Source organism: Orycteropus afer, unplaced genomic scaffold (assembly GCF_000298275.1).
Source record: "Orycteropus afer afer isolate SDZICR_OR568_19922 unplaced genomic scaffold, OryAfe1.0 scaffold00039, whole genome shotgun sequence".
NCBI lineage: Eukaryota > Metazoa > Chordata > Mammalia > Tubulidentata > Orycteropodidae > Orycteropus > Orycteropus afer.
In genome coordinates, this window is record NW_006921626.1 from 126,052 (window position 1) to 134,568 (window position 8,517).

An 8,517-nucleotide genomic window follows, 5' to 3' on the forward strand; every position below is an offset into this window, starting at 1 on the left:
AAATCCAGATGTATAAACCTGATTTAACTTTGAATCCCTTAGGTCTCCTTTTGGCTGAGCAGCCTCCCAGAAAACATACACACCAGGCCAGCTTGGGGTTACAATCATACCCAGGAATGGTCAAGTGGAATTCTAAATTTTCATAAAAGTTTTATACAAACTCCAGATGCTTTCATTTTGATCCTTACCCAGAAAATGGCTGAAAAGATATGTTTTCTTCCTGGGGACGGTTGCATTCATTACCAGATTGCCTTACTAAAGTGTGTTGCCCAGAAGGAAATAAGGAAGGTAAAGCTAGAAATCTTTTTGAGTCAAATTTTGAGGAGACTCAACAATACCCGATCCCTTTGGATTGTAAGGAATGTGAAAAGTCCATCAAATACCTTGACGTCTAGCCCATCATTGAGTTGCTTTTGTGATGAAAGGAACACCATTGTCAAACTCCAAATGGCCCAGAATGGTAGTTAAGGTTATATGTCACCTTGGCTGGGCCTAGTTTTGAGTGGCTGGGCAACTGGATGTACTTATTCCCTGCAATAAGACTGGTAATCAACTCCGTGGTGGAATCTACCAGAGCAGCTGAGTGGTAGATGTGGTCTGCTTGCAGAATATAAGAAGTATTGAGAAAGGTCTCAGTTTTTGGCATACTTGGACCCTGCATGTAGCAGCCTGCCATGTTTCCTGCTGATCTTTGGACTGTCTTCAGATTTGAACTCGTGGCCAGACATGTTGTTTGGTAATCTTTGGACTGTGCCATTTTATTTGTCGACCTTGGGTTTGTCAACCTCAGCAGCCAGCAGCTGCCTGAGCGGAGAGACCTTTCCAGCTCCAGTGTGCCATGAGTGAGAGGTAGAGCCAAAGCCCAAGGTCAAGGGGCCCCTAGAACCTGGCACCTTGAACTTGGACTTCTATCCTCCTAAACTCTAAGAGAATAAACTCCTGCTGTTAAAGCCACCCATTTGTGATATTTTCTGTTACAGCAGCACTAAAGAACCAAAGCACCCAGAAAGCCCAAAACAACAGATTACATTCAAGAACCACAATGGTGTGTGTGGCTGGAGTTAGCTGATCAGACTGAAATAGCACACAACCTGAAGAAGTGTTAATGGCAGTAGGGCACTACTTATAACCCCAAGAATGGGCCAAAAGTCAAATGTTATATGTCAGGAGTGGATATGGGCAATGTCTCATGCTTACATGGCTGCCCTCACTGCAAGACAATTGGGTCATCTGGTCATCTTTTAGTGGGAGTCAAAAATGTGGTATCTAGTGTTAGTGCTATGACTCGGAATCAAATCCGCAGCAGTGTTTTGATGTGGTTTAATATCATGCACCAAAAACAAGGTCCTTTACTTTGTATTCAGTATGATGGTTGATGTGTTGCCACGTCTGATATGATGATGGATCAACTAAACAACAGTGGCAATCTGGGCACTGCAGGCTAAATCACAAGCTTGATTCCAGTCAGTTTCATCAGAGAATAATTTTACATGAGTGACCTAGATGATTCCATCAGTAGCCACAACCTATTTCCACAGGTTACAGGACAAAGAAGAGGTGCTTTCAGTTTGTCTCCTTTGGTTCTACAAGTTCTTGTGTGATGCAAACTATTAACGTGCTTAGCTGCCATCCAAAAGGTTGAAAGTTTGAGTCTTCCCAGAGATGCATTGGAAGAAAGCCCTGGTGATCTACTGAAAAAATACTGAAAACTCTACGGAGGCCCGCCCCTCCCCTCCACAGGCCAGGCCGGCGAGCCCGCCGGCCGGCCTGGCTCCCCTCCCTGGCCCCAATGGGCGGGTGGGCTGCCATGAGGAGACGGGGAGGGGAGATCTGGGCCCACCGGCGGAGGGGCGATGATGCCGAACTTCTGCACTGCCCTCAACTGCACGCCAAAGAGCATGCAGTCCTACCTGGCCTTCTTCAGCTTCCCGCGGGATCCTGCCAGATGCCAGAAGTGGGTTGAGAATTGTAGGAGAGCCGACTTAGAAGATAAAACACCTGATCAGCTTAATAAACATTATCTATTATGTGTCAAACACTTTGAGATCTCTATGATCTGTAGAACTAGTGAAGATGAAATCAGGACACTGAAACAGGAAAAGTAAGTGATAGCGTTAATGGCTCAACTTCTGAATGCCTTTTAAAAAGGCCTTGATCTGTTGAGGAACTTCTGAACAGGAACAAAAACATAAAGAAACAAAAAACAGCAATGCAGAAGAAGCAGGTGAAGAACAGGATGAAGACATTTTACCTTTAACCCTTAATTAAAGAGAAGGAACACAAAGAATACCTAAAATCTTTATTTGAAATTTTGATTCTTGTGGGAAAGCAAAACATACCTCTGATAGATATTGAGACTGGTGAAATCCGAGGTCTCTTTATTTTCAAGCTTTTCTGGAGTGCCAGATCAATTCTGGTGAAGAGATTCTGAGAAAGCTCTTTGAGACAACAGCAGTTAACACACTGTTCTGTTCAAAAACGCAACATAAACAGATGCTGGAGATCTGTGAGAGCCTCATTCGGGAAGAAACTCTCAGGTAAGTGAGAGACTCACACTTCTTTTCCATTATCACTGATGATGTGGTGGACATAGCAGGGGAAGAGCACCTGCCTGTATTGGCGAGGTTTGTGGATGAGTCTCATAACCTGGGAGAGGAATTTGTGTGCTTCCTACCTTATGAAGCTGATGCAGAAATCTTGGCTGTGAAATTTCACACTACAGTAACTGAGCAATGGGGACTAAACATGGAATACTGTCGTGGCCAGGCTTACATTGTGTCCAGTGGATTTTCTTCCAAGATGAATGTTGTTGCTTCTAGACTTTTAGAGAAGTATCCTCAAGCCATCTACACACCTGCTCTTCCTGTGCCTTAAATACGTGGTTGGCAAATGAGTACCTGTTATGGGAGTTTCTGTTACATTGGGAATGATTGAGGAAGCTTATTCTTTTTTCCATCCATCACCACAACTGCTTTTAGAACTTGACAATGTAATTTCTGTCCTTTTCAGAACAATGAAGAAAGGGGTAATGAACTGGAGGAAATCTGCCATTCTCAATGGACAGGCAGGCATGATGCTTTTGAGATTTTAGTGGACCTCCTACAAGTACTTGTTTTATGTTTAGATAGTATAAATAATGACACAAATATTAGATGGAATAACTGTAAAGCTGGCCAAGCATTTGTACTCTGTAGTGCAGTAGCAGATTTTGATTTCATTGTTACCATTGTTATTCTTAAAAATGTTCTATCTTTTATAAGAGCCTTTGGGAAACATCTCCAAAGTCAAACCTCTGATGTCTTCTTTGCAACCAGCAGCTTGACTGTAATGCTTCATTCACTACTAAATGAAGTGCTGGAAAATATTGAAGTTTATCATGAATTTTGGTTTGAGGAGGCCACAAATTTGGCAACCAAACTTGATACTCAAATGAAACTCCCTGGGAAATTCTACAGAGCTCAACAAGGTAACCTGGATTCTCAGCTAACCTTTGAGAGTTACTATAAAGAAACTCTAAGTGTCCCAACAGTGGAACACATTATTCTGGAACTTAAAGATATATTCTCAGAACAGCACCTCAAAGCTCTTAAATGCTTATCTCTGGTACCCTCTGTCATGGGACAGCTCAAATTCAATACGTCAGAGAAACACCATGCTGACATGTACAGAAGTGATTTACCCAATCCTGACACACTGTCAGCCGAACTTCATTGTTGGAAAATTAAGTGGAAACACAGAGGAAAAAATATAGAGCTTCCATCCACCATTTATGAAGTCCCCCATCTGCCTGACATCAGGTTCTGTTCTAATGTTTATGCTTTACTGAAGGGCTTATGTATACTTCCTATAATGAAGGTTGAGAATGAATGCTATGAAAATGGACAAAAGCATCTCAAAGCATACTTGAGGGACACTTTGACAGACCAAAGTTCAAGTAACTTGGCTTTACTTAACATAAATTTTGATACAAAACATGATCAGGATTTAATGGTGGACACAAATGTCAAACTCTATACAACTAAGTCAGAGCTTCCTACAGGTAATTCAGAAATTGTTGAAAACACCTAAGAGACTGTTTTAAAATAAGTTTTTTCTTACATTTGATATTTGGAGGAAAAGCTGTAAAGTGTATATAATAGGTCACTTAATCACCGAATATCTTTACATATAGACCTCTGATTGAATACAGTAGCCATTGTTAATCTACCTATTTGAATGGCCCCTCTTTGAACTCTCATGCTTTGAAGATGTATCCATTCTTCCAGAAGATATCAGTGAAAGTACCATGTTTTGTTTCTATGTGATCTCTGTTGTGGCACTTGCATTGTTTGAGTTAAAACATTTTAGACATAACATTATCACTGTGGATCCAATGATCAGGTATTGAGTTACAGTTCTTTTAAGAAATAAATTTTGAGGAAGTGTGCGAGGAAGGAATACATTTTATAAAATATTACAATGAATCTCAAGACTAATCTTTGACTAGTGGGAGTTTAAATATGTTAAATTTCTGAAATGGACGGATAAGGAAATTACCAGAGTGAGACAACCTGTGAGCTTGCCAAATGGATTTCAATGTAGATTTTGTTTTTTATCAAATGAACTTAAAGGAACAAGTTACAGTTCAAGTTTGAATAGAAGGTTTACCATTGTTCCACATCTGGTTGCTGCTGTTTACATTCCTTTGTTGAGCCTATACCTTCATAAACTGCTTGGCAGGTATATGGTGAACATTTTTGTTTCATGGTCAAGACAGAATCAGAGGCCATGGACACTAACTATCTCTTTCTTATGTCTTTTACCATGACTATATCTACTGCCTCGTCTTGATTTATAAGCCAAACCTGGAAAACCAGGTTTATCTAGGAATAACACAGAAAATATTAGTTATTTTTGGTGAAGAAAATAAAATTTGTAGAGTTTATTTCAATTTAAATAAAATGTAAATTAAAAAAAAAAAAAAAACTCTATGGAGCATAGTTCTACTCTGACATACATGGGGTCACCATGACTAGGAATTGATTCAGTGGAAACTAAAGATGGTGGTAGTGTTACAAATGGTAGTTTTGATAATCAAGCCATAATAACAACCCAAGGGTCAATAAAAACATATCAAAGTTCATCAAGGGTAGTATTTTCCATAGCTGTGAGAATGGCCTTGAGTTTTACCCACTAAGCCAAGTGACCATTTCTATTATCAGTTCTGAATAGTTGGCCCAGAAATTGAACACTTGTGGCTGCCCAACAGGCAGAATCATATTTCAGTTTAACCAAACCATCAGGGAACCAGGCCCAAGCATTATGGATGCATCTGTGAATCAAGAATCTCATTCAGCCAGCAACTTTGCTTCAGGAGGTAGATGGACTATCTACCATTTTTTCATATAGAGCCAAGAAACCACTGGGGCCAGGCCAGCTGTTTTTTCGAATATACCATTTCCATTTGACAAGCCTTTTTGGAACCTTTTCACTAGTAATTGAGTCTACATCAATTCATTTGTCCATGGGAATATCAGGCCAGAAAGTCACAAGTCCTCCGGGGGTCAGTTTCAACAAGATCCTAATAGTAGGCCGTTAGCCACTTTTCAAAAGAGATGTAACTGGTAGCTGTGTCAGGGAGGCTTTGAGTTCAAACTTCAAGGCATGCCTCCAAGTGGAGGCTATCTCCCTTTGCCAGAGGCTCCAGTGGACACAATTATCAGTCACAGAGACTTGTAGCTCAAAGAGGTCATTAAAAATGTAAAATAAGCACTTCTCTATATCTGGCTCTTCCCAACCAGGAGAATCACCATCGGTACTTACAAGCATCCACAGTCCTGACATAAAACATCAATACCAAGTGTACAGTCATCAGTGGAGGGCATAACACAGTACATTGAATCAACACAAAGGGTTCCACCCACAGTTCATGTTAACTTCCCTTCCCCACTGTGAACTCTGCCCAAACCCCATCAATTTAATTTGGACACACCTTTACAACATGTGATCCAATAAGATAGTCACTTTGCTGCCAGTATACAAAGGTCTCTCCTCAACATTCCCCAGCATATTCAATGTATGTGTGGCCTTTGATCCCCCTTGAGAACAGGAAGATCTTAGTCCTGTCTTTGATTGTCTTCTTAAACAACTGAGGTCAGAGTAAAGGAGGAGGGATGGATCCAGAGCCATGGAGAGGGACAGTAGTTCTATGCAATAAGGAAATCACCTTTTTGTTTTGAGTGACAGCATGGGACTGCTTGCAGGAATTTATCAGATTGTTTGGGCTCAGTTGCCTTCCAGGGCATTAACCACATCAGCATTTTGAACCTCAAACCCACCAGCCACTCCTTGGAAGGAAGATGGGGCAATCTACTTCCATAGTGATACTGCCTCAGAAACCCAAGGAGGAATCGCTATGAGTAGGGTCCGACTCAACGGCACATAACAACAACAACATTAAAGCCTGAATACAAGTCAGTGCCACATCTATGGTTCCCATGGGTATTTCATATCCTGACAAGATCAAAGTTTATTTATAGCAGGCAGGAGACAGTTCAAACAAACAAACACAAAACCAAACAAAATCCCAATCTGAGTCCTTTTGCTGTGTCATCAAATGGTTCGAAGATTGATTGGCATGGTAGGCTACAAAAGAGCTTTAGATGGCTAGGCCATTGCTGTTAACAAACGTCAAACACAAGGTCCTCCTCCTCCAGGTAAACCAACTTTCTAACGATGTGCTTGGATTCTGCTTACAGTGGTTGCAAATTTCCTTCTTTTCACACTCAATGTAGTGGGTCTCTATGACTGTTTTCTAAAAGAGAGCAGGACCTTCTGCCCATCTAGAATGAATATTAGTACTGGTTATAGAAAAAGGGTGGACCTGAAGCTTAGACTGACTATGCCCCTCCCACCAGGAGGAAAATTAGCAACAAACAGGGCACCAATTGAATAGTTGCTTTTGGACTGCTTTCCTAATACCCAGCCTACATTCACCTCCCTAATTTCTTCCTCAGTAGTAGGAAATGAAAAGTGGAAGACTATTTATTGCCCAACTGACCATACAATTTAGTAAAAATGTGTCCTACTGTTTCCCGTGGAGTTCCCTCAGATTTTGTTAGTCAGCCAGCAAGGCTGTCATTCTTTCTCTTCCAGTAAAGTACTTCAGTACTTTAGAAAATGAATATGGAATTTCATTTGAAATGTTGAGTGGACTTTTATGAAAACTGTAAAATATTTCAAAATAGAATTTCTCTGAGTTGTCTTCAAATTATTATGTATATTTACTTTTGTGAAATTATTTAGGATTTTTGTTTTGGATTGGTTGTGAAAGCCCTATGTGATTTTTATATTAGGAATATAATTAATGGTTCCATGATGAATAGTGAATATCCTGTTTTGGAGAAATCATATTTTGGGCAAAAAGCCCATTAGAGACTTACATTTTTGCCAACAGTTTTGTTCAGAGCTTCTGGGATTTTTTTTTTTTTTTTTTTTTTTTTAAGAACATGATGAGAAAGTTTGATGCTTTGCATTTTATTTTAAATTCATTCTAGAGATGATTTCAAAATAGTTGGTTACTCTATATTTTATTGTGACTAATGCTTAATTGTTTTGTTTTTTGGTATTTCACTACTCTTAAGGGGATAGTATTACTTTATCTAAATTGCACTGTTTTCATTTTCTGTCTCCCTCTTTCTTGTCTACCCCATTTTTTCTAATCGTTGTTGGCTTGTCCAATTGAAATTGGAGATACATTTGACATATTAGTTACTTGACATATTAATTTTGGCAACTTCTGGTATGCTTTCTTTTGCCAATAAAATTATTGAAATTGAAAAATTGAGTGGGGGTGTCTGTGAAAGACAGAAGTCTTTCCCTTGAGTATTAAGTATTAAGCCAGTTTCTCTATCATATAACAAGACAGAAAGAAGTGTTAAAACCAAAGTTCACGGCATGAAACTGGCAGAAGCAAATAAATGGTTCTCTTTAGAAATTTCATTTCAACAGCAATAAATCTCCAGTTAAGTCTAAAAGCAGGGTTTTTGACTGGCAAATGAAAAATATATCGATTTCAAATAGTAGCTGAGATACATTTTTTTAGGCTTCTTAATTATCCTGTGAAATAGTTACAAGTGTGCTTTAGGGCAGCTGGTTAACATTGTCTTAGTTCTGCCACTGAAGCAAAGAATTTTTATTGGTGGGAGGGAATTCAGAGATTATCATTTTACACATATGGAAACTGAGATCCAAGGAAATTAAATGGTGTAGTCATAGTCCTGAATAAAAAAAACAAACAAACTCTAAAACACAATTTTCCTCTCTGGTGTTTTTTTCTATGTACTGCACTGCTGTGATGGTAGTGTTCAGAAAGCATAGCTAAAAATACACATAAAATTCAAACGTTCTAGATTCAGAGCTATTTCCTTTACTTTGTAGCAATTTTGTATTCATGCTGCTCTTGGCTCCATTTTTACTGTTTTGCTAAAGAATGTATTGGTCTCTCCATCTGCCTCAATGTAATAGCAAGCTCAACCT

General features: G+C 39.4%; 1 pseudogene; it reads left to right on the top strand.

Annotated features, from left to right (window-relative positions):
- The first annotated feature begins 1,856 nt into the window (after positions 1-1,856).
- Positions 1,857-4,068, top strand: LOC103193721 (annotated as a pseudogene).
- Positions 4,069-8,517: the final 4,449 nt, after the last annotated feature.